General features: G+C 38.3%; 1 non-coding gene and 1 pseudogene across 1 annotated transcript; both read left to right on the plus strand.

Moving 5' to 3' along the window:
* The first annotated feature begins 15,871 nt into the window (after positions 1 to 15,871).
* Positions 15,872 to 16,048, plus strand: LOC114502218 (annotated as a pseudogene).
* A 7,443-nt stretch (positions 16,049 to 23,491) lies between these two features.
* Positions 23,492 to 23,595, plus strand: LOC114502251. Its single transcript, XR_003685081.1, has one exon. It is a non-coding gene; the product is annotated as a U6 spliceosomal RNA (small nuclear RNA).
* The last annotated feature ends 3,859 nt before the right edge of the window (positions 23,596 to 27,454 follow it).

Raw genomic sequence — 27,454 nt, forward strand, 5'->3', positions numbered from 1 at the left:
TGGTGTGCGAGAGATACATCAAAAAGTTGCCCTTCACACAGGCCCCAACTAGGGACAAAACCCGCAACCCAGGCACATGCCCTGACCAGGAATTGAACCAGCGAATTTTCTGTTTATGGGATGATGTCCAAACAACTGGCCAAACAACTGGTCAGGGCTTAAACTTGTCATTTTTGAGGGAATATATATTCTATATAATTATAGATTTTAAGATACTTTAGCCCTGGCTGGTATAGCTTAGTGGATTGAGTGCCAGCCTCTAAACCAAAGGGTCACTGGTTCAGTTCCCAGTCAGAGCACATTGGGTTGCAGGCCAGGTCCCCAGTGGGGGAGCGTGCAAGAAGCAACCACAAATTGATGTTTCATTCCCTCTCTTTCTTCCTCCCTTCCCTTCTCTCTAAAAATAAATAAATAAAATCTTTTAAAAAAATTTGTTTAAAAGGACACTTTAAAAATATCTCTTATGTTTTATTTTTTAAATAATCTTTCTACATTAGGCCACAGATAAGTTTGAATTCCTATAATTACTTTTATTTTTCAAATGCTTTAATAGCTGAGATTTATTTAAAAAACATTCTTTAAAGATTTTAATTATTTATTTTTAGAGAGGGAAGGGAGGGAGAAGGAGAGAGAGAGAAACATCAATGTGCGGTTGCTGGGGGCCATGGCCTGCAACCCAGGCATGTGCCCTGACTAGGAACCAAATCTGTGACGCTTTGGTTCACAGCCCGAGCTCAATCCACTGAGCTACGCCAGCCAGGGCCTTATTTTTAAAAAATATTTAACTATATTTTATCAATTATGCTATTACAGTTTTCCCAATTTTTCCCCCTTTATGCCCCCTCTGCCTTGCACCTGCCAACCCTCCAGCAACACCCCCCTCCTTAGTTCATGTTGATGGGTTGTACAGATAAGTTCTTTGACTTCTCTGTTTCCTATACCATTCTTAACCTTTCCCCATCTATTTTATGCCTACCAATTATGCCTTTTATTCCCTGTACCTTTTCCCCCCATTCCTCCCTCCCCCCTCCCCACTGAAATCCCTCAATGCGATGTCCATTTCTCTGATTCTGTTCCTGTTCTAGATGTTTGCTTAGTATTTGTTTTCATTGTTGGGTTTTTTTTTGTTTTTGTTTTTAGGTTCCGTTGTTAATATCTGTGAGTTTGTTGTCATTTTACTGTTCATAGTTTTTGATCTTCTTCAATTTCATAGGTAAGTCCCTGTAACATTTCATATAATAAGGGCTTGGTGATGATGAACTCCTTTAACTTGACCTTTTCTGGGAAGCACTTTATCTGCCCTTCCATTCTAAATGATAGCTTTGCTGGATAGAGTAATTTTGGATGTAGGTCCTTGCCTTTCATGACTTCAAATTCTTCTTTCTAGCCCCTTCTTGCCTGTAAGATTTCTTTTGAGAAATCAGTTGATAGCCTAATGGAAACTCCTTTGTAGGTAACTGTTTCCTTTTCTCTTGCTCCTTTTAAGATTCTCTCTTTATCTGTAATCTTGAGCGACTTGATGAATGTGCATTGGTATGTTCCTCTTTGGGTCCAGCTTCTTGGGACTCACTGGGCTTCCTGGACTTCCTAGAAGTCTATTTCCTTTGCCAGATTGGGGAACTTTTCCATCATTATTTGTTCAAATAAGTTTTCAGTTTCTTTCTGTTGTTCTTCTCCTTCTGGCACACCTATAATTTGATATTGGAACATTTAAAGTTGTCCCAGTGGTTCCTAAGCCTCTTCATTTTTTAGATTCTTGTTTCTTCATTCTGTTCCAGTTGGATGTTTATTTCTTCCTTTTGTTCCAGATCATTGATTTGAGTCCTGATTTTCTTCCTGTCACTGTTGGTTCCCTGAATATTTGGCTTTATTTCACTTTGGGTATCCTTCATTTGTTCTTTCATTTTTTGACCAAGCTCAGTCAGTTCTGTGAGCATCTTGATTACCAGTGTTTTGAACTCTCCATAAGATAGGCTGGCTCTGTCCTCATCACTTAGCTCTTTTTCTGGAGTTTTGCTCTGTTCTTTCATTTGGGCCCTATTTCTTTGTCTCTGGGCACCTGTTAAGTTGTAAGGGGGTGAGGCCTTAGGTATTCACGGTGGGGGGTTGGGGGGTGGGCAGCCCTCTTTGCTGCATTGTGTTGCTGTCTGTGGGGGTAGGGTCAGAGAGGGGACAGCTTACTTGCTTACTCAGGTCTAGCCCCATTTTCCAACAAACTCTGGTGTGAGTCTGGGAGTTTCTCTCATCACAGCAACCCTGGAGTTAGTCCAGTCAGCTCTGAGTCTCAGTTTCCGGTTCAGCCAGTTCCACTGACAAGGTCCGCCACCTTGCTGCAGGTTCTCTCCGTCTGCCCATCTGCCCAGTCTGTTTCTTACTGGTCTGGTTGGTCTAGTTGACTGTTTCTTTAATTCCTTGGTTGTCGGACTTCCATGCAGTTTGATTTTCTGGCACTTCTGGTTGTTCATCGTTTTTAGATTGGTTGTTATCCTCCTTTTGGTTGTGCAAGGAAGCGAAGGGTTTCTACTTTTGCCTCCAGCCTTGCAGGAACTCTTATAGCTGAGATTTAATAAATTTAGTTTGCAAATGATATTTTTGTAAATTTTGGAAACAGTATGTACAGGTATTACCTAATACAATATTGTTCCTTTGCATGTTTAATGACAGAATCTAATTTCCTGTAAAGAAATTTTCTATTTACCCCATGGGCCACTGGAAATGAGCTACTTGTGCCCACCCTTTCCAGTAGCTGTTTCAGTGGGTAGTTTTTTAAATAGTGACAAGAAAAAAATTCTGAGGTGTTCAAATTAACTTAGAGTAGGATAAAAGGAAGAGACAAGGGAAATTAATCAGTTAACAGCTGCTGCAGAAAATTAACAAAGACTGCTCACATTCTTGAATATATGTTGAAACTATGAATCAACTTCTAGGTGGCATTTCAGGAATTATCTAGAAAGAATAGCTAACCACCAGATGCCATTGCATCCTGCTTATGCATGAACTTTCCCTAGTATTGCCCACAACCAGTCCAGAAGCAAATGCTTCTCCCTACAGACTCTTCGTTTATCCCAGACTTTCCCCACTTCATCCTTTTCTCTGTAGCAATGCAAATTCTTTCAAAATAACTTAGATCTTTCTTCTCCAAACCCATTGTGTAAAAGAGCCCCATTAACCCCAGGATATCAGACACACTTCTTCTCCATTAATGCTTCTGTTGTGGGTTTAGACTGCATGCCCCAAGATGTGGTCTTTTTTCTGGCTGGCTTATTACTCAATAAACCCTTTCTTTCAGGACAATTTTCAGTCTCAAAGGTTTCTGTTTAAAAATAATGTACTGCATGTTTTCAAAATAACACCAGGGGTCACTGTAAGCTAGAAAACTTCAAACGTTTGAAATTGTTGAGTTGATATTGTGTGATTTTTATTTGAATACTTTTTGTTGGTGACATTTTTTCAAATCTCTGTTTCCTAATAGTCCGTATTACCTTTAATCATCTTGAAACTGTCCAAATTTAATTCAACTTTAAAAAAATAAAAATTCTTAATTTTTTATAAGCACTGTCACAATCAGATAAACAATGACAAAATACTTCCAAGAATGTTAGAAATATTGTACTTCTTTATCAAAATTAGATATGGTATCATAGTTCACTAGATAAAGCTGAATTTCTTAAATTGCTGCTTGTAATATAATCTTTCTACCTAACTTTCCATCTGTTAGGAAGAGACTAGATTAGATGATTTCTAAGATAGTTTTGTAATGACACAATTAAACTTGAATAATCTATGCTTTTAAGTATTCTAATACCATACAGAAGGTCACAGAACTTTTCTCATGTTCCTAGAGGGTCATTTTGTTTAGCCTTAGGCCTTGGGGGAAGATGAACTAGATATAGGGCTATTTTGGAGATGTACCAGTACATTGACTGAAGAGACAGATCTGGAATTCATGAACATAGAAGACAAACCTAAGTTCTCTCCTTGAAAGGAACCAAATCTCCAAAAGCCTGGGTCTTATGGTTTCCTTCAGATCATATATTCACATATACTTCAGTCTCAGCTTCATTCAATACCAGGTAACTTTTTCTCCACTCAACATGAAGTTAGCCTCAACTCTCCAGAACTCCCTCAGACACAAGCAAACCAATGAAATCAATGAATTGTTTTTCTATATCAAGGTCTTGAGCCAGGGGCTTTAAGGGACTTCAAGTTTCTTTTCATCCCTGCCCTTAACTCCAGCCTTGTATCTTTTGCTTAAACCAGTCCTACTTCCCAGGATCCTTGCTTTTCATAAATTGATAAATCAATTTTATTTTGCTTCATTGATATCATGCCATCACCTCATAAAGCTTTTTGCTCCTCCTTCATTATGCAATCAGTCCCCAAAGGATTAGTTCCTGTGTTCAGCAAATAATAGCAGAAAGTATTGTTTCACTAGACTATCATCTGTGATGCTCACTCTCAGTCATTTTCTTGAATAGTGATTTAGTTATTATACACAGGTATATTTTGCATCTCCAGGAAATTTTTAAATTCTGAAAATTAAATATTTCAGATACTTCTAAAAAAATACAAAAGAAAGAAAAGTGGCCAAATCACATACTGTAGCACAGACCCCAACAGCCTAACACAGAACAACTTTCATGAATCACTAACTCAATCTGGAGGACAGAATAAAACATTATTCCTTATTTTTACCTCATAGGACCCTTTTATAGCCTTGTGGATTATTGTATCAGTGGCATTCCTATATATTTTTCACCATAACCAATTCACTCAATGTACTTAAAATCTGGCTATATGTTTCTTTGGTATTATATCTCATAAACCCTGAATGTGTCTCAGTTTTCAAGTGCATTAATGACTCATTAGTGAACAAAATGACTAACAATGTAAGTACAACTTATGTACGGTATGTACATAAGTATCTGACAATAAACGAAAGAATCACTATCAATCTTAAAATGCAAATTTATTCTTAGTTAAAAACTGGGGTGGGAATGAGAAAAATGGTTATTTAAAACAAAAAAAAATAGTCCTTAGAAGGATCTGGATTTAATTTGAAGGTATCCACAAATCAGAGGAACAAATCTGGCTTTATTCTACTGAACAATTACTTTTCTTCATAGCTCCTTTCAATAACTAAGTATTTACTGAGTAATAATAGGTATCTTGGTGATTTCCTAACCATTTTATAAAACCTCACTGCCTTCTTTCTTATAACACAGCTACAACTTATTTGAATAGTTGTTTAACCATTGAATTCCAGTATGGAATTCCACTGCAGTTCCTACTTTCCTAATATGACAATTTTGCAAATTCTATTTGTGAATCCAGAAATAAATCCCTATATTTGGAAATTTAGTATATGAAGAGTGTGGAGAAACTATTCGGTATCTGGTGTTGGGACCTTTGGCATTCATTTATACTGATGCTCCTTTCACGCTATTCTTAGACAGATTACCAAAGGATTAAAAGTCCAAGTACCCAAACCACAGAAGTACTAGAAGACCAGTAAAAAGTAAAACCACTCCTGTGTGTCTCCTCTACACTTTTCTATACTTCAAGCAATTCTCTGGCAACAGATGGATGTCTTACAATTTAACTTAATGATGACACTACCTGGAAATAGCATCAGATCTCATGGATTAAGCCGGGGGTGGGGGGGAGATAGCAGTCCTACCAGACTATCTCTTCCCCTCCCCAATTCTTCCCTGATAGGACATAGATAATTAAATGAATGTTCCTAAAGGTCAAGAGACGTGTGATATTTTGAAATCCTATCTAGTTTGTTAATTCTGCCATCAAGAGAAGATCATCCCTGCCATGTTTACTGTAGCATTATTTATAATAGCCAAGATGTGAAAACAACCTAAGTGCACAACAATGAGTTAGTGGATGAAGAAAATGTGATATTTCAAACTTCTTTTGATGGTCAAATATTATATTGTTTATATTTTTATAGCCATTAAATATCTATTGTATTTGGAATATTATTCATCCATGAAAAAAAAGAAAATCCTGCCATTTGTGACAGTATAGATGAACCATGAGGGCATTATTCTAAGTGAAATAAGTCAGACAGAAAAATACTGTATGATCTCACTTATATGTAGAATCTATAAAACCCGAACTACAGAGAACAGATTGGCGGTTGCCAGCATCAAGGGATAGGAGAAGTGAGTGAAATGGGTAAAGGTGGTCAAAGGGTACAAACTTCCAGCTACAAGTTTTTGGGATATAATATAGAACTCAGGACTATAGTTCACAGTACTGTATTGCAAGAGTAAAAGCTGCTAAGGGAGTAAGTAATCTTTAAATTCTTACTGGTAGGTGAACTGAAGAGTTTAGGATTTTAGCCTTAATTGATAGGCTTAAGTGATTAATGCATGTGGAAAGCTGTTATTCGAAGAACTGGAATGCAAAGCCACCAGACTCCAGGAGATCACAAGCAATTCCACCTTCTTACCCCAGGGGCTATGCAAGCAGTAGAGATGGTATCTGAGCCATTGTGTTCCATGGAGGGAACACCCATTATGCAGATAAAGAAGTTTGAATTTTGAAGAAGTACTATGAAAAACTCTGTGGAACTGCAACTTTTATATAATTAACCTTTTTTTCCAAAGTCTTTACCTACCCTTTCTTCTCATTATGAAAATGTTTGAAATTAGTTGTTAAGATTATTTTTGAGGGTACATAACTCACCCCCATTACCATCTTCTCATATTGCTAGCATCTGAATAAGGCATGCATAAAGATTCAATCCTTGTCTCTACTTATTGGTTCTGGTAGTGGCAGCAGCATGGGTGCCAGCTTTTCAGTTTTCATCATCACAAAGAAAAAGTTGTAAATATTAGGTGATGGACACTGACTAAACTTATTGTGCTAATCATTTTACATTATATACATATAACATATATCCATTTATGTTGCATACCTAAAAGTAATACAATGTTATGTGTCAAGTATGTCTAAATCAAAAGGGCAGGGAAATAAATGAGAAAAAATATAAAAAATACATACTAAATTGCTAACAGTGGTTAATGTCAAGGGTAGAACAGGGTATGTGGGGTTGGATAAAGAGTGCTTATTTTCACTTTTTAATACTGTTATGTAGTTTGATATATGTGCCTGGCATAGTGCCTCAGCTAGGAATACAATATGAACAGAGACATCTCTCCTCCTCAGCTCGCAGCCTGCTTACAGGCTAGGGAAAACAGCTGGTAAATGTAATGCAGTGTGATGAGCACCAAGACTGTGTGATGTGCTACATTTTGGATCCAAGACTTAGAAAAATCCTATTACAGTCATTTTTAAACATTGGTAAAAAAAAAATTGACCACTAAATTGACTACAGTGATTCAGACAGTTTCAGGTCTTAAGAAGCTTAAACTATGATAGACACATCAATCCAGGTACACAAAATATAATATAAATACTAATCCACAGAATAAAGTCAGTATTTATTATTCAAAACAAACAAGCAAAATGAAGGATGGAGACAATAGGGTAAGTGCAGGGTCAGATGGGACAAAGTAGATATAGTAAACAGAGTTCCTGTTAACAAACTATAGATCTTAGCATTTTAGTGGGTCATGAGCTCCTTCTACGCTTTGTTTAAAGCTATAGATACTTTGACTCAGAAAAATGCACAACATTCAGTGTTTACCATTAGAGAACCAAGATCCTCAAGTTGAGAAACTCTACCATACACATTTTAGTCTTTGGTTTCTCTAATTTGTAAAGGGTAAGTAAGAATGGGTTGTGTTGTGGTTTTGCTTTTAACCAGTTAGATCTATTCTGGGAACAATAGAGTGTCTAGCAAGCTCACTTCACAAAAGCCATTGGCTATTCTTGATAAAAACTGCAATTCTATTTATTAGCAAACTAAATATGAATCAGTTCCTACAACCCAAAGAACCAGTCCTACTGAGGCTGAAAACTTGTCCTCATTCTTTGGGTTATTAATGAATTGAACTTCCAAAAGTCTGAGTAAAAGGGCATTGGAAGAAAATGTGTGCAACTTCAGTCACAAATAATTATCATGAAGTTCATTTTAAGAATTCGATTTTAGTTTATTTGACTTGCTATGTATTTGCTACCATGGATATTTTCTCATTTCTGTAGAATCCAATTTAAAAAGACACTGTAGTTTAGTGTGTATTTTATTATGATGTAGATAAGATATACACTTATTGCTGCCTTTACATGTTCCATCCTTCCTTGGGGTGAAAGCTAATCAGAATATGAAGAGGACTTGTTAATTTCCATTCGTTTAGAACCACTGGGTAACAAGATGTTTGGTCATATAACAATTAAAATATAGAGTATTTTAGAAGACAATGATATTAACTAAATGAATAAAAGTTATTTAAAGAGAAAAGATATTTAAAACATTCCCAACACCACAGGAAATAATTTGTGTGCAAAATTTGTAGGATTTGGGTAATGAATAAATAAGATAGAGATAATAAGATAAACTATTTAGACTTTATCTTGGACTTATTTAAGGCTTTCAAACACAGGTATGGCAGAATCAGATTTGGCTTTTTGGAAAATTGCTCTGGCATTTGAGGAGTAGGTTAACAGAGACAAGAGGTCACCATGGAAACTAAAACGGTGGAAGTAGGAATGAAGAGGGGAAATACTTGAGGTCTTCTACAGTAGAATTTGGTAAGAGTAGAACTTAAATGCCCTCACCACACACCCAAAACCAGTAATAAATGGGTTAACTAATTGGTTGGCAAGCCCTGGCTGGTGTGGCTCAGTGACTGAATGCTGGCCTACGAATCAAACTACTTAGTTTGCAGAAATCCTTTCACATTTTTTATCAAATCACACTAACACAACACTTCAAATATCTTGCAATTTTGCAGTTTTGTCAACTAAGGAAAAAATTACTAAAATTATGACAATGCATTTTGCTAAATTGTGACATATTTGTTTAAGTTTCTTTGCAATAAAGCCTGAGACCTGACATATTTACAAAATCTGACGCTTTAAGTTATGATAATGGTATTAAATGTGCTGCATCTCTTACCGTCATTTCCTTTAATCTACCCAGCCAATGGAAGGTACTATTATTATCTTTGTTTTGCAGATAAAGTAATCAAGGCCTAAGAAGTTTAACCAGTACAGTCCTAAGAAGTTTCACAGCAGAAGAAATGAGATTAAACCAGGTCTGAATCATTTCAGAAACCCTTAACTACCATTCAGTATTAATTGTTTTAAGCTTGGTTTCGTGGCAAAATGACCTGGCTTTTTATGATGTGGTAAGTTGTAATGTTTTCCACCGAAGAAGGCCTGAGAGAACTGCTATCAAAAAGAATTCTGGACGGATTTCCACCTCTGGCCATAATGTAATAAGATAAATAGAATTGCCCTCAGGTCAGGTCCACCCTAACAAAGCTTAATAGTAAACATTAAAAGTATCAAATGGATTTCAAGTTAATTTACTTGCATTTTAGAACTAAGACCTAAAAATATTCAAAGGAATACAAAAAAATTTATTCAAATAACATAAATTGACACTGGCACCTAATCTTAAATTACCAAGCATATGAGTAAATAGCAAAACATGTTTTAACAACAAGAGGAAAAAAAATGACACGGATTTAGAAATGAAAGTCAATACAATCAACAAGATATTAAAATAGCTATTAAATATATACGTCAGCCCTTGCTGTTGTTTCTCAGTGGGTTGAGCACCAGTTTGCACACTGAAGGGTCACAGTTCGATTCCCAGTCAGGGCACATGACTGGGTGGCAGAGCAGGTCCCTGGTTGGAGGCAAGCAAAAGGTAACCAATTGATGTTTCTCTCCCTCTCTTTCTCCCTCTGTTTTCTCTCTAAAAGTAAAATAAATAAAATCTTTAAAAAAATACACTTCACATCAACATAAGGAGAAAAGAACCAAATTAAACTTATAGATGTGAAAAATATAACCTGAAGACTAAAAAATAAAACACAATGTGATTAACAGTAGATAAGACAGCATAAGACACTGCAGAAAAAAATGCTTTTGAAAATGAAGATAAAACAATTGAAACTGTAACCAGAAAAGACTCCAGCGTTCGGGCTGCCTGTCACTACCAAATCCAATAAGCAATGACAGTGATTGAATCTTTTATAGGCGCTTTATTCAGATGGCCGGTGATCCAAGAAGATGGCGGGTTCATGCCCTAACAAACCATCTTGCTCTCTCTTTCCCAGCCAGATCTTTTATAAGGGGGTTGGGGGAGGGCAAACAAGGTGTCAGCCTAAGCCTTTGAAATTCAACAGTTGCCTCCAAGGGGGAAGGGTAGTCGCTTGCTTCTTCCTGGTACAGACGTCTCCAAGAGGTCATCTGCTTACTCTTAGGCTCCAAGATAGGCCTTATCTGTAGTTACTGAAACAAAAACTTAACATACACCTCACTTGCTAGATTTATGACTATTTACCTTAAGCTAAATTTTCCCAAGTCTTAAGCCCCTATCATTCCCCACCATTGGTATTAAACTATCTCATTTCTATGAGATCAGCTTTCTATGGAAGTATTCACTTTGTTGCGGTGCCTGTTGCTGGACACTCAATTGTTCAGTGGGGGTTTTAGGAATACACGAAACTGCGGGCTTACATAGGGGGCAAACTGTATACAACAACAAGCTATGATACTGAAGAAAATGACAAGGATAAAAATAATAAAAGCTTCTCGAAGACCAGATATGCTGGGCAGCCAGGTCAGGTTAGACCAATCAATGCCAAAGAATCCTTCTCCCTGTTTTATATTGGACACCACATCATTTATTTGCTTTATTTTATGGTCTATAAGCTGTGAAGTATCAGTTAAGTTAAAACAGCAGAGTCCCTTAAATTCCTCACATCCATGATTATGTCTCAAAAGAAGGTAGTCTATAGTTGCACGATTTTCCAGTACTGCTTCTCTGACTTGTCTTAGTTCTTGACTAATGGCACTAATAGCTTGAGAGGTGGCATTTAAGGCTTTCACCATAGCGCAGGCTAACCTGCTTATTTCTATATTTAAATAAGTTACCATGGTTGGCATCACAAATATAGTTAAAGACATGTATTCAGCAGGGCTAAAGAGGCTTAAATCACTGATTCAATCAGGTGCAAGGGAGACATCCCGTCGAACCTGGGTTAAGTGGGGCTTTTGAGGCATAAACACCATCAGTCTTCCCAGAGAGCATGGTCCCCTAGAGCTGTTTGCTGAAACATAAGAATAAACTGTTATTCCACATATCAGGAACCATCCTTTTGGCAGCTTAACATGGGCATAAGCATAAGATACATCAGTGGTGGTGGTGCAATTCATCTTCACACCTGCCAAGAGCACAAGACAGTTTTTAGTGCAGTTGACAAAAATTACATATTCTCTAGCTGGGGTTACATTAGCAATCTTCAATGAAAACATTTCCCTGTCTTTTATATTTACCACTGGTCTCCAATTATAAATGTCCGAGTAGGCCATTTTCTTTTCAATATGCTCAAACATAGTATAGTTTTTAAAGCTTTCCAAAGGGGCACAGACGCCTATAAGACATGAAGCGAAAGTTTGTTTTACATAAGTTCTTCGTGCAAGATAAAAGTCAGAAATATTCAGGACATTTTTCCCCAAATATACCCAGATGTTTTTATCCCATTTGAATGGGATAAGTTGTCCATAACAAGGGGTCAAACAGGAGGTAATGAAGAGAACATAAGTCACTGTTTTTCAAAGATGACTTTCAGATCTTCCTGTGCTTTCTTTATTCTGGTGTGATGAATCTAAGGTTTTATTCCTGCCAGCTTCACTGCAGTTGGGGTGGTGAAGAGTATATCCCAAGGTCCAGTCCACTTTTCTTCTAGTTGATTTTCTGGGGATCCTGTCCTCCAAATCTTGAGCAGCACCTTATCTCCTGATTTGAACGAATGCAGTGGACCTATGGGAGAGAAGTCCCTAATACAGGCAAAGTTAATTATCACAGCTAAGGTCTGATTTAAATATTGAACATATTTTTTTTCTTACCTTCAGATTTTTATGTATATACATATCTTTCACCCCAATTGTGACCTGAAATGGCTATCTGTACACAATTTTATAGGGACTCAAATGAATCCCACTTCGAGGAGCCACCTTTATCCTGAGCAGGGCAATAAGTAAAGCTTGATCCCAATGAAGATGAGCTTCTTGACACTTTGGCTATATTTCTCTTTAAGGTGTGGTTCATCTTTTCTACTTTCCCAGAAGCCTGGGGTCTCCATGCCGTGTGGAGTCTCCAATTAATTCCTAGGATTTTACTAACCTTCTGTGTGATTTCTGAAACAAAAGCAGGTCTGTTATTGCTCTGAATGCTGTCAGGGAGATCAAAGCGAGGGATTATTTCCTCTAATAATGCTTTTACTACTTCTGAAGATTTCTCTGTCCTACTGGGATAGGCTTCTACCCATCCTGAAAAGGTGTCCACAAAGGTTAACAAATATTTCCACCCTCAGAGCTTTGGCATCTGGGTAAAGTCTATTTGTCAGTCCTCGAATGGGCACTGTCCTTAATATTGCTTGCTTTCTTTCTTTGGTCGGGTTCTGTTTTGGGGTTGTTCTTTTGGCATACAACACATCTAGCAGTTATATTTCTTATTGCTTTAGAAATTCCAGAACCTGTGAGCCACAGTTGACATAGGTGGTTGACAAGTCTTTTCCACAGTGCGTGGCCTTATGCAAATGCTTTATGACTGGCTCTACTAAATGTTCAGGAAAACAGTATAGCTTCTTTCTTATTCTTTTCTATTGGCTATCAGGACTTTCTTCATTAAAATTCCATTCCTTAACTTTTTCTAAGTCTGCAGTCAAATATTCAGGGTCAAATTTTGACAAATCCAGAACAAGTACTAATGGCATCATAAATATTCTTTTAGCAGCCTCTTTTGTTGCCCGTTCGGCCAGATTGCTTTCTCTAGCCACTTCAGTTCCCTCTCTTTGATGCCCCGGGTAGTGCATGACTGCCACCTGTAAGGGTGCCTGGACAGCCTCTAATAACTTTAGAATTTCGGCTGCATGCTTAATTTCCTTTTTATTGGAGGTTAACAGTCTTTTGTTTTCTCAGATGGAACCATGTGCATGCAAAATCAAAAGCTTACCTTGAGTTGATACACACATTCACTCTCTTTCCATGAGACAATTCCAGCACCCTTGTCAATGCAGCCAGTTTAGCCTTCTGGGCAGAGGTTCCTGGCAGCAAGGCCTTGGCCTCCACTATTCTTTGAAGAGTCACAACTGCATATCCAGCTTCTCTGCTTCCTTTGTCCATATAACTGCTTCCATCTGTACAGAGAGTCCAGTCTGCTTCTTCTACAGGATGCTTCTGTAAATCAATTCTGCTAGAATGCACTTCATCGGTTATTTCAGCACAGTCATGTATTAGTGCAGCTGAGTCAGGGTCTGGGAGAAAAAGGCAGGAATTACTTTACTTACAGTTTTGAGGGAGACATTGGGATTGTCGAGAAGAAAGGGCTTGGTACCTGCCCATTCTTTCAACAGTCAGCCACACATTTCCCTTTTGCTCCAGCAGGCTCAATACTTGCTTCGACACATAACTGGCATAGGCTGCCCCAAGGCAAACTTTTTCAGTTTCCTCCAAGAGCTTGCAGGTGGTTGCCACTCTCAAGCAGGCTGGCCACCCCTGGACAGTGTGATTTAATATCCTTGACAATTATGCGATGGATTGCAAATGTCACTATGCATTTGGATGAGGAATCTTAGGGCAACCACCCTATTTCTCACACACGTATCATTGAAAGGGCTCCAGTAGGCTTGAAAGCCCCAAAGCTGGTGCTGAAGCCAGGTGCACTTTCAGAGACTCAAAAGCCTGAGTGCGCTCCTTTGTCCACTCTAAAGGGCTATATTCTGGTCCCTTCAGAGCCTCACACAGTGGATTAGCAGTGAGCCCAAAGCTTGGAATTCAAATGCAGCAGTCACTTGCCATCCTCAAGAATCTTCCTAACTGATTCCTAGTGTTGGGAAGAGTCCTCTGTGGACTTTTGTTGCATGGCCTGCACTTACTCACACTTTCTGTTCAGGGATGCCTTTCCCATTCCCTCAAGGAGGCATCTCTTATAATGCTCTAAGAGAGGAAGGCCATCCCCTTAAGCGTCGCAGTTGGGCTCAGTTATGCGTATTGCCCTGGGAAGGCCCAGAGCCCCATCTGGATTTTCTTGGCTTAACCTCCGAGCCTCTTCATTTGCCTTATCCAACACCAGCCTCTGCTTATCCCCCTTACTGAAGCAAAGAATTCAATAAGGCTCCTATGTCTGCCCAATTGAGATGATAAGTGGCAAAAAACTGACGCAATCAAATCAGTCATTTTAGCAGGGTTATGTCCATAAGAAGGATTTGAGCTTTTCCAGTTTAGCAGATCCAATGTACAAAACAGAGTATGTGTCACATAACATCTAGCAGACTGGCCTTCTGGCCTTACTCTCACTAAAAAAAAGTCTCCAAAAAGGATACTGCCCTGCCCCGGTAGGGGCTTTTCCTCCACCGAATCTGGTTTCTTGACCGATTCAAGATAGCGATGCCAGTTCAGGCGCACTTTTCCCATTTCACTCACAGGAGTGGATCCGCTGGGGCTGCAGGAACTCTGACCAGCCTGCAGCAGTCTTAATATCTAGATCTTCTTGGCCCCTCTCCTCTGACCTTCTATCTTTCATATGTAAATTTTTTTTTCTCTGAGCCATTAACTGACTTCCCTCTTTTTTTTTTTGCTTTTTAACTCTGCATGCGTCTTTATCATGTAAACTTCTAGGTAAGGCAATTTGTCCCACTTCCCTGATTTTGACAAAACAACTTTAGTTACAGTATAATACAGTAATTTAAAGACCCATTCCATGACCAGCACTCTCTCGAGTCTAAATTATACAGGACACAAACAGAACAGTACTACAACAAAACAACATACGCCTTCGATATATGATTATACGTCGATCAATTTACCAGAACCCACCCCACCGGGCTGTTTTTCGGAACGAAGTGTCCCCCCCCCCGCCCCTTCGCATATTACCAGATGGAAGTCCACGGAGCTCCAAACAGATGCCCCTTTCGGGACCAGACCAGATGTCCTTTCGGACCGGACGGAGCTCCAAACAGACGGTACCCAAACAGAACAGATAACTTAAGTTGTGACCCGGGATTTCAACCTGAATCAGAAAGCGCAACGATTCAATCCAGTGTGAGGCACGACGAAAGGTGCTGTGAACAAGGGGTGAGAATCCCCAAGTGAAATCACTTGGCAGCTGCTTGGGATTCTCTGACTACAAGCCCCCAGGCCCGTCAGTGCAGGCAGCCAATGGGACTCCCCGCCAAACACCCAAACTTACCGGAGAGCCCCAAAGTCTGTCCCGGCGCGGAGTTGCCAAAATATGTGACCGAAAGACACCAGCGTTCGGGCTGCCTGTCACTACGAAATCTAATAAGCAATGACGATGATTGAATCTTTTATAGGCGCTTTATTCAGATGGCCAGTGATCCAAGAAGATGGCGGGTTCATGCCCTAACAAACCATCTTGCTCTCTCTTTCCCAGCCAGATCTTTTATAAGGGGGTTGGGGGAGGGCAAACAAGGTGTCAGCCTAAGCCTTTGAAATTCAACAGTTGCCTCCAAGGGGGAAGGGTAGTCGCTTGCTTCTTCCTGGTACAGACGTCTCCAAGAGGTCATCTGCTTACTCTTAGGCACCAAGACAGGCCTTATCTGTAGTTACTGAAACAAAAACTTAACATACACATTACTTGCTAGATTTATGACTATTTACCTTAAGCTAAATTTTCCCAAGTCTTAAGCCCCTATCAAAACTATCAAAAAATTAAGCTCAGAGGAAAAGATTTTTTAAAAAAGAATGCAACAGTATACTTACCTGGCAGGGGAGATACCATGATCAGGTAGATGGTTTTCTCAGGGTGAGGTTCACCCATTGCACTCCAAGTGTGCTGACCCTTACGATTTCCCCAAATTTGGGAAATTCAACTTCATAATTTGTGTGTGTGGGGGGGGAGGGGGGAGGACTGCATTTGCACTCCCCCCTGGTAAAAAACAATAAAAAATAAAAATAAATACAGCAACTTAATATGACCTCAAATGCATCACACATATAATTAGAATCTCAGAACGGAAGGGTTGGAGATTCAGACAAAAATGTTTTATGGAAACAGTGGCTGAATTTTTATCATGTATGGAAACTACCCACTAACAGATCAAAGCTCAATAAACCCCAGGTAAAAGAAACAGGAAGATACACACAACCAAGCACATCTCACTAAGATGTAAATGGAAAATTAGCATGTGAAAAGATGCTCTCTAGTGATTAGTGATTATTGGGGAAATAAAAATTAAAATCATACTGAAAAACCACTTTATACCTACTAAATGATAAAATTAAAAACTTCCAATACAAAATGTTGACAAAGATACAAAGTAACTCTCATACATTTCTGGTAAGCATTGTAAAATGGTACAGCCAATTAAGAAAATATGTAAAGTCATATAATATTAAATGCTTACTATACCTCTCAGTAGTCCCACTCTTGTATTTAGTTATGAGAAATAAATTCCTACGTCCACACAAAGACTAATAGAGCAGATCTTTAAAGCAGTATTACTTACAACAAACAAAAACTAGAAACAATGTCCATCAATAGGTGTGTGAATAAATAAATTATAATATAACCATTCATTGGATTGGTAATATCAAGGACCAAACTACAGATTCAGGGAACAGGGCCAAAGAATGTCAAAAACATTATGCTAACTGAAAGAAGTCAGACACAAAAACACTCGTTTCACACTTACTCCTGGCCCTGCACAAAAGATTACATACTGTAATTTTCCACTTACATAAAATTCTAGAAATGGATAAACCATAGTGACAGAAAGCAGATCACTGGGGCCCAGGGTTGGGGGAGGAAACTAATTTTAAAGGGACATAAAGAAATGTTCTGGAATGATAGAAATATCTTATGTCATAAGTTATTGAAGACTGAGTGGCAATTACATTGCTGGGGGACTCAAATGTTGGAAAAATTTTAGTTTCAGGTAATAGCTAATAAGTTTAGTGATCAATGTATGTAAAAAGCTCTTGTTTCAGGATCTGAAGGTATGACCCACCTTGACTCCAGGAGATCATAAGCAGTTCCACTTTGTGCCTCAGGAGGACTGCAAGCAGTCAAGATGGTACTAAGCCATTGTGCTCCTGGGTGAGACACCCACCACCCAGGACACGGATGAAAGAATTCTGCAGATTTTTATCTTTTAGCTGATTAACTTTTTCCCTGAATTCCAATCCCCTTACATACACTTTTCTTCTCATGAAAAGGGTTGGTTTAAAGTGGAATTTAAGGTGGTTTGTTAGGATACAAACCCACCATCTTCTTAATCACTAGGCATTTAAAGAGCATTTGAATTAAGTGCTCATAAAGATTCAATCCCTGCCTCTGCTTACTGGATCTGGTAGATGACAGGCAGCCCAAACTCTGGCTTTTCCAGTTTCATGTTTACATGACTATACACAGTTGTCAACATCAAACTATTATTCATTTAAAACTGATGTGTTTTATTTCTTGTAAATCATAGTTGGTGAAAGTGAAAGAGGATATTCCAGAAACTATTATAAAAAACAGAATGGGGAAAACCAAAGTGGGATCCTGCTGCCGTTGAGGGCTGCTTGCTCTGAAGCAATAGTGAGATATTGAGGCTAAAACTGAAAATAAGTGGTGGAGCTAAGTTTGTTAACTCCTATATAAGGACCGCAGAAGGGGGGGGGAGGTCCAGTGGAGTGGTAAATTTGCTTTGTATGGCAGGGGGCAGAGAGGGAAAGGAAAGAGAGATACCATCAGTTCTGACAACTGCCAAGCAGATCATGACAATTTAGCAATTTACTTCTTGAGAAAGAAGTAAGTGCAAATGCAAAGAGTTGAAATGCAACAACAGAATGTGTGAATAGTTGAACTGCTAGTTCATGGCACATTTGACTCCAAACTCACTTTTCTAAGCATTTGAACTAAAACATTTGTATTAAACTTTAAAACAATAATGTTCAAGGTAAACATCCTGCCCTTCTTAAGACACTCTACGGAGTCAGTGATTTAAGGATTAACTTAGCATTGCATTTCTTGGAGAAAACCAGGTAGCATTCCTTTTGGGAACAGTTAATAAGCCAAGAACAAGTCTAAGAGTGACTGTTTCGACAATTAGAAATCTAACTCACAACAGCTATTATTCTGGGATAACTCCCTTTCATAGAATTTTTTATGTGTTGATTGAAAGGAGTTTTCAAATCAGACTTGCTTGTTTATGGTTGCCTACCCATGCACACATATTGAGACTAAGCATAAGATAACCAAAGCAACTTAAATTTCAAATATTGTTAAAAATATGTGTTGCAATCACAGAAAATTTATTTCACTTGTCAAAATTCTTACAATTTCTCAAGCACGAAAATACTTTAGCACATTCCCACTAAAAGCTCTTCCTCTCTAAGAAGGAAAACTTCGCTTTACTTCCAGGTTTGTACGGAGACTGAAACTGGAAAAGATACCGGAGTTTGGGCTGCCTGTCACTACCAAACCCAATAATCAATGACAGCAATCGAATATGGGTGCTTTATTCAGATGCTTGGAGATCTGAGATGGCCAGTTCATACTTAATAGACGATCTTAAATTCCATTTTAAAATCGCCCTTTTTATATGGAGAACAAAGTGTAAGTAAAGGGTTTGGAATTCGTGGGGTGGGGGGAAGTTAATTGAATTAAAACAACAACTTCAGCATTGTCACCCTGGGTGGTGGTCTTAAACTGTGCCCCAGGCAGTGATCATCTCAACCAGGAGTACAGTGGCTCAGATATCATCTTGAATTGCGTGCAATCCTCCTGAGGAACAAAGGTGGAACTGCTTATGGTCTTCTGGAGTCAGGGTGGGTTACACTTTCAGTTCTTGGAACAAAACTTTTACCTGCATGGATTACTAAATTTATTAGCTATTGCATAAAATAAAACTTTCTAAGTCTTAAGTCCCCTATCAAGACCATTCAGATGCTAATTTTATTTTGAAAACATTTTTGGCTTGAGTATGTTTTCATTGAAAGTCCAATCAGTTAGTTTTTACATTCAACAATAGTTTTATTTGAAAGTTATTTAATTCACATTTAAATATAGTGATGTACAAAGAAAAATGTATTTTAAATAGTTGACATTTTTCTCAAATTCAATTGCTTCCGTAGCAAACTAAATGCTAAAAGTGACCGAACTACTTCACTTTTTTGCTTGCAAGAAAAAAATGCAGCACTTTTCGTTTGAAATAAGAAGCAACTGAAAAAAATATCTCAGTTGCATTTTAAAAATCTAATCCCACTCACCTTTTCCTGGTAGAGGTGAAAGGCAGAAGAAAGCAAATACCTAGTAATGTTAGAGTAAATTCACAGATCTTTAAATTTCCTTTGGGATATTTATGCATCATCTGACCCCTGGCCATCTAATTTAAATTTAAAAGAAAAAAGACCCATTGTCCTCAAGTAGGGCTACTTACCTACCTCCTTCAGAAGGTGGGATACAGATTTATCCCAGGAGACAGCCTTCCCTAGTGAATTTTTGTGAAAGAGTTTCATCAAGTCCTATGCTAGAAATAATGAGATTAATTCATTATCTTAGTTAATAGTTCCTGGGTCCCTCCTTTGTTCCAGGCAGTAGTAAGCACTGGAAATGTTTAAAAAACAAAAACAAAAACAAAAAAAAACAAACCCTCCAATCAGACCAGGTCTTGTCCACAAAGAATTTACAGCCTAGTAGAAAGGAGTGGTAAATAAACTGTTAGGGAGTGATTACACTTCAGTAGGTAAGTGCTGCTGATGCACATAAACAGCACTGGATAGCTTTGTGATCTCATGAGTGGCAGTGCCTTGGACACTGTCTTTGAAGCAAAACAAAAGGTAGGGAGGTGGCAGTCAGCAAAGAGTTTTGGATAGGTATGAAGTGGAAGTACTTCTCCAAATTAAAAGATAAAGAGAACCTGGCCAAGATTGAAGAAAGGACCTCACATCTCTCCCTGGCCCCCGGCTAAGGGTTAGTGTTTGCAAAAGCCAAAAGCTAGAAAGCAAAAAAAGAGGGAGAGGATACTATCACTGTAGTTGAGGGTTTTGAATTTAGAGAGAGTAGCAAGTAAGGGAGAAGTAAACTGAGTCAAGATTGTGAAATTATTTTATGACAAGATAGAGGCACTGACTTGTTCGGGTGAGCCATTGAAGGTTTTTTAACTGGTTGAGGACTCAATCAGATTTATACTTGAGGAAGATCAGGATTAGAAATGAATTTTGCCCTTAATGTATTTTTAAACACCCAAGATAAATCTTACAAGGGTGGTTAAATTTTATATAAAGGAAACTAAAATTTCACTGGTGACTAAAAGAAGTTGTAAAAGTAGTAAGATATGCTACATCCAGAGGAGGTTGGATTAAAGGGGAGACTAGAACAATGAGTGTCTCCAATATGGAAGAATTTCAGATTGAGGCCATGTGAGTGTGTGGCTAATATAGAAAAGAGATAAAGGCCACTGAGTGGCTCAACCCCAGGGTCTCAAAATCTATCCTATGAATGGATCAATTGTCCATTTCACAATAAAACTGTTGACGGGAAAGACCTGGTTCTTCTTGCTGATGCATGTAAAGAATTACATATTAGCAAATCTAGTAGTATGTAATCAGTTTATTAGTGGCCCACTTCCATGGAAGAGAATAGGACTGGGTAGATTAGGGGGTGAATGGGAAAGTTTCAGAGCAAAGCAAGGTGAGAAAAGCAAGAGCAGCTGAAGACCAGGGTGGCAAGCCCCTGGGCAGCCTAAGGCCGGGTGGCCAGAGGCCCTGTGGCCCCAGAGAGAGAGAGAGAGAGAGAGAGAGAGAGAGTGTCCTTTGTTCTCAGGACTTATATAGTTGTGGGATAGGAGGGAAAAAAAGGAAAAAAGTTACGTATTGATTAACGGGTAAATGTGGCACCAGCTTTCCTGGGGAAATGTGACTACACAAATTTAGGAATGAATGGGGGTCTGAACGCCCAAATTCTTATCTTGCTCCAGACTCCATTTGGTCATTCTGTTATAAAACAAATACGTGACAGGAGGCAGTTAATTAAATTTTGGGGCAATTTCCAAAGTTATTTATGGGCTCTTTCTGTAAGCATCAGGGACTCCCTTGTAAGACAGATAGTGAGCAGAGGTAGGCAATTAACCAAACTCGAATTATGGGCTTTTTCTTGCTAGTATGGTGTTTCCTGTGATATTGGAACACCTGGCGATATTATCAGACCAGACTTAGGACTGCTGACTTAGCATGTGAGACTTGTCTCCTTTCTCCTCCCTGCGTCGGTTTACTATTTATTCTACCTAATTGATAAAAGGTGTTTCCTGGCAATCAGGGTGATAAATGCTGGCCAGTGACAGTACTGCAGCCTCAGAGTTCTTCCTATGCTGTCTCCTGCTTCAAAACCACCCAGAATGAAGGCAGGAATTGGGGTGGGGGAAAGAATTGTGAGTCAAAGACTAAAACTGACTAACAATCTAATAGGATTGAACCATTATTATCTGTCTGGCACTACACTAAGAATATTATGTAGATTATATTATTTAATTCTCAGAAGATTCCAAGGATGGTTGAGAGTAATCAGATATATTCTTGGCAGGAATAATGAGGAATATTTTGGTGGCTACAAATTTAAGACTAGTTTTTGAATATGGGAGCAGTTAATGATCTGGAAAACAGTTGAGTAGTGACCCCCAGTGATAGGAAATGATGAGAGTATATACATTCCTATAGACTAACAAATAAAATTTCAGAAAAAGAAATTAAAGAACTACTTTTGCAATTTCCACCAAAAGAATAAAATACCTAGCAATAAACTTAACAAAGGATATGAAGAACTTACATACAAAAAATTCACAAGACATTATTTAAAATATTGAAGAAGAAAAAAAGAAATGGAAAGGTATTTCATGTTCATGGATTAGAAGAATCAACATAGTTAAAATATCCACATTAACCAAAGCTTTACACAGATTTGATGCATTTTTACAATGGCACATTAGACAAAGGTTTACTCTCCAAAATATATAAATAACTTATATGACTCAACACCAGGAAGAAAAACAATTCAATTTAAAAATGGGCAAAGGGCCTGAATAGACACTTCTCCAAGGAGGACATACAGAGGACCCATAGACATATGAAAAGATGCTCAGCATCACTAACCATCAGAGAGATGCAAATTAAACCACAATGAGATACCACTTCACACTGGTCAGAATGGCCATCATAAACAAAGCAACAAACAATAAGTGTTGGAGAGGTTGTGGAGAAAAGGGAACCCTAGTGCACTATTGGTGGGAATGCAGACTGGTGAAGCCACTGTGGAAAACAGTATGGAGTTTCCTCAAAAAACTAAAGATGGAGCCCCGGCTGGTGTAGCTCAGTGGATAGAGCTCGGGCTGAGAACCAAAGTGTCGCAGGTTCGATTCCCAGTCAGGGTACGTGCCTGGGTTGCAGGCCATGACCCCCAGCAACCGCACATTGATGTTTCTCTCTCTGTCTCTATCTCCCTCCCTTCCCTCTCTAAAAATAAATAAATAAAATCTTAAAAAAAATAAAGGTGGAACTACTTTTCAATCCAGCAATCCTACTGCTGAGAATATACCCTAAGAATTGCAAAATACTAATACAAAAGAATTTATGCAGTCCCATGTTCATAGCAGCATTATTTATAGTAGCAAAGATTTGAAGACAGCCTACGTGGCCCTCAGCATGAGTGGATTTAAAAAAAACAGTTGTACGTTTAGAAAATAGAAGACTATGCATCAGAAAAAAAGAACTCCTAACTTTTGCAACAGCATGGATGGAACTGGATACTATTATGCTAAGTGAAATAAGCCAGTTGGTGAAAAACAAGTACCATATGACAGGGGTGTCAAACTCATTTTCGCCAGGGGCCACATCAGCCTCATGGTTGCCTTCAAAGGCTGAATGTAATTTTAGGACTGTATAAGTGCAACTATTCCTTAACAGTTAAGTGAGAGCTTGGCATTGCCACTGGGTAGAACAAGGTGCTGGGCAGGATAAAACAAGGTGGAGGGCCAGATTTGGCCTTCGGGCCTTGTGTTTGCCACCTGTGCCATATGATCTCACTTATAAGAGGAATCTAATAAACAAACTAATGAGCGAAATAGAACCAGAGGAATAGAATTATGGAATAGGCTGACAGCTGTAAGAAGGGAGGGGGGAGTTGGCAGCTGATTGAAAGAAAGTGAAGGGATTAGTCAAAGAACATATATGAAGGACCCATGGTCATAAACAAAGGGGTGGGAACTGACTATGGAAGTGGGGTTGGTCTGGGTGGAGAGAGCAAAGGGGGGGGGGAACGTGAGACAACTGTAATAGCAGGAACAATAAAATATATATTTTTAAATCCCAATGGTATTTTTACAAATGAAATAAAACAGTTCTCACCTCAGCAGCACATATACTAAAATTGGAAAGATACAGAGATAAGCATGGCCCCTGTGCAAGGATGACATGCAAATCTGTGAAATGTTCCGTATTTTTCAGAGGGGTTTTCTGTTCATTTGGGTTTTTGTTTCTTGCTGTGATTGAAACACAAAAATGAAATAGAACAAATATGATCAGATTTGTATGAAACCACAGAAGAGTCCAAATAGCCAAAGCAATCCTGAGAAAAAAGAACAAAGTTGGAGATATCACACTTCCTGACTTCAAATTATACTACAAAACAACAATAATCAAAACAACATGATACTGGCAGAAAATCAGACACACAGCTGAATGGAACAGGACTGAGAGCCCAGAAATAAACTCACATAGATTTGAGCAAATAATTTTTGACAAAAGAGTAAAAAATTTACAATGGAGTAAAGAAAGCCTCTTCAATAAATGGTGCTGGAAAACTTGAAAAGTCACATGCAAAAGAATGAAACTAAAATGCTCTTTGTCACCATTCACAAAAATGAACTAAAAATGGATCAGATACCTAAATGTGAGACCTGAAGGAATAAAATACATAGAAGAAAACATAGGTACCAAATTTATAGATCTTGGTCTTAGAATTTAACAAATTGTACCTTAAAAGCAAAGGCAGTAAAATTGAAAAGAAACAAATGGGTCTATAATAAACTGAAAAGCTTCAGTACAGGGAAAGAAACAATCAATAAAACAAAGAGGCAACCAGCTGAATGGGAAAAGATATTTGCAAACTACACCTCCAATTAGGGATTAGTATCCAAAATATATTAAAAGCTCATGCAACTCAACAACAATAAAACCCTAAATGATCTAATTAATAAATGGACAGAGGACTTGAACAGATACTTCTCCCAAGAAGACATACAAATGGCCAACAGATATATGAAAAGTGGTAGTTTTTTGAGGGTTGGTTGCAATGTAAAATCTCAATCTGTATAATGCATTCTATTCTTTGTTAAAATAAAATCCAATTGTCTAGCATTTTGAATGGGCCTTCTACCTGTACAAAATTTAGTTGCATCATCCATTAATCATTTGGAAAACACTAGTTTGCCAAATTATGTAGAACTTCCAAATGTGGAGTTTTAATTCTAAAAAGAAATAGCATTTTAAAAATGCTGTCACTGTGCTATGAGGTTAACTTCAGTAGGCTTAAATTTGGCCTGAGATGTTTTACTGTATGGTACTAACCTCTGGTCAAGGCATAAAATTTAGTGATTAATAATGGTTTTCTGGTGATGGGTTTGAAGTGAATTTCAGGTTGGTTCATACCAGCTTGTGAGCACTGTGTATTGATAATTGTGAGATTGATGATTTGTATTTAACTTTGGTGAGATCCCCAGGAACTGGAAGAGCTCTGACATTGGGGCTGAACATGGAGCAATATTGTGCCTTCATGACCAGCAAGGTGTAAGAAGTCCTGGCTCCAGGTTAGGCTCCCTGATTTGGAGGTGTTCTGCGTACACATCAGTGGTTCCTGATCTGAAAAGCAAAGTTCTGTTAATATTTGCAGATTACTATTGGACAAATCTACTTTGGACAATCTAAGAGAATCAACTGAAACAACGTGATTTACAAAATTAAGAGAGATTTCAAAAAAGCAGTGAGGTAAGTGGTTATTTTAATAAAAACTGATAATTTTCTTATGCATTGGCAGTATTGGTTAGAAATACATTAAGAAATGAATCTTGCCTCTAATGTATTTTTAAACACCCAAGATAAATCTTACAAGGGTGGTTAAATTTTATATAAAGGAAACTAAAATTTTGCTGGTGACTAAAAAAAGTTCTAAAAGTAGCAAGATATGCTACATCCTTGAATGTAAAGATTTGACATGATTTAGATATAAATTTTACCTTATTTAACCCACACATTTGATTAATAAAACCCATCCAAAACATATTATATGGAGGGTAGCAAGATGGAAAAGACGTTACAAGCAGAGAAAACAACTAAGGCAAAGTCCTTAAAGTGGGAATCTGTTTAGTGTGTTCATGAAATAGAAATAAGGCCAAAAATGTTGAAAGTGGTGAGAGATGAGGAAAGATTGAATAGACAGACAAGGGCCAAATGATGTAGAGCTTTGTGTGCTGTCTAAATAAACTTGGATTTTATTCTAATTGTAACAGGAAGCCCCAGAAGAATAGCATGATTATTAATTATATTTTAAAAATTTACCCTGGCCATTGGTTGAAGAATAAGTAACTGACAAACAAGAATAGGGACAGGTAGACCAGTTATTAAACCATTATATTGTCAAAACAAGGTATGATGGTTACTTGGATTAGAGTGGAGATGTAGAAAGTGGATGGATTTAAGGTATGTTTTAATAGCAAAATCAATAGTACTTTCAAGAGTAGGGTTATGTGGGAAAAGGAAAGAGGGGGAAAGGAATCAAAGATGACTCTTAAGTTTTTGGTCTTAGTATTTGAATAAAAGATGGTGTTATTTATGGAGTTTGGGACAATTGTGAAAAGAGCATGTTTTGGTGGGGAAGTGATTAGTGTCTTGGCCATGTTAAGTTTGACATAGTGTAACAGTGAAAAAAATTGTAATGGTGGGTAATTGTAATCCATCCCAACATTCTTTTGACATTGTTCCTGTAAATGCTGATTCTGAATCATATGTAGCTTATAGATAAACAACATATTTATATAAGAATCCTAGGAACTAACTTCAAAAGATAGACTTTGACCTTCAAGCATCCCAACTCTGGGAGATTTGCTGACCTTCAAATGTGGAGCTAGAATGACATTAAGCCATAATATTACAGAACAGACCTGGGGCGGGGGTGGTGGTGAATGATATACTATTACCGAGTGGACCCACCCTTGTGCTCCGGGGATCCCCCACCCTGTACTAGGTTCATCTTGCCTGCTACCAGGGAGAGACATCTCTCAATGCCAGAGATTGGTGAAAAGGAAAGGGATTATTTATTTAAAGAGTTATACTAACTTGAGAGTAATAACTTAATGTCTTCATTGAGATCCCAAAGTTCTTTAGAATACCCCAAAACCTATAGGGAGCCGATCTGCCTGACAATGGCAAATGTAGCCCAGCCCTATTGGAAAGCCTATAGACATGTGGTGGCACACAGGGTCAATTCTCCTGTGGGAGACCAGGCCTGCATTATACCTAGGCTGCTTTGAGACTTGCTCTTGCTAAAACTCCCTCACCCTGAGTTGAAGCAGCAAATGCTTACTGCATATCTTTAAAGTAACTTCTTGAAGTCTGTGCTGATTCTCCCAAGGACTGAAGTGTAACCAGACCAATTACTCTTATTGCTCCCTTGCATTTGCAACATTTTTTCCTTGTTAATCTGTAAAAAGGAATCAGTAACATCCTTTCCATTGCTATCTGTAAAAAACAATTACCTAAAGCAAACCTGAGTATAATAAATGAAAACCTTTTTTGATATATGCTATTAGAAAGCCAATAAAAGCTTGTCAAGGCAAGGGTTGAGGTGCTCTCCCCTTGAGAGAGTGGCTGTGCCATTCCTTTTCCTCCACAGGATTTGGTAGTTCATGTGAATTTGTTTCATCTCATCCATAATGCTTCAGACACTGCTGGCCAGTGTCCACATCACAAAAGCACAGTCCTTCCTTCCACCTCTACCCAGTCTGGGGTATGGAATCTCAGAAAAAGAAATAGAAGTCCTTGGCACTTTTCTGCCCAAACCAAAAAGATGCCTCATGGCTGCCACACCTGGGTTTAAATCCCAGTGCCAATCTTCCACTGCTGCACCATTTTCGACTCCTCCCACAACTGGCCACAGTTGCCAGCATTCCTGTATTTTTCCAGCTTTATTGGGCTGCCATAGTAAGTCTGGGCAGATGTGGCCCTTTGGTGTGGAACCAATCATATCCAAGCTCTCATACAGGCTCTGTAACCAGGGGGAGTTGCCTCCTGTTTATATCATGTGTTG

The sequence above is a fragment of the Phyllostomus discolor genome, chromosome 7 (genome assembly GCF_004126475.2).
Source record: "Phyllostomus discolor isolate MPI-MPIP mPhyDis1 chromosome 7, mPhyDis1.pri.v3, whole genome shotgun sequence".
In the NCBI taxonomy this organism is placed as follows: Eukaryota; Metazoa; Chordata; class Mammalia; order Chiroptera; family Phyllostomidae; genus Phyllostomus; species Phyllostomus discolor.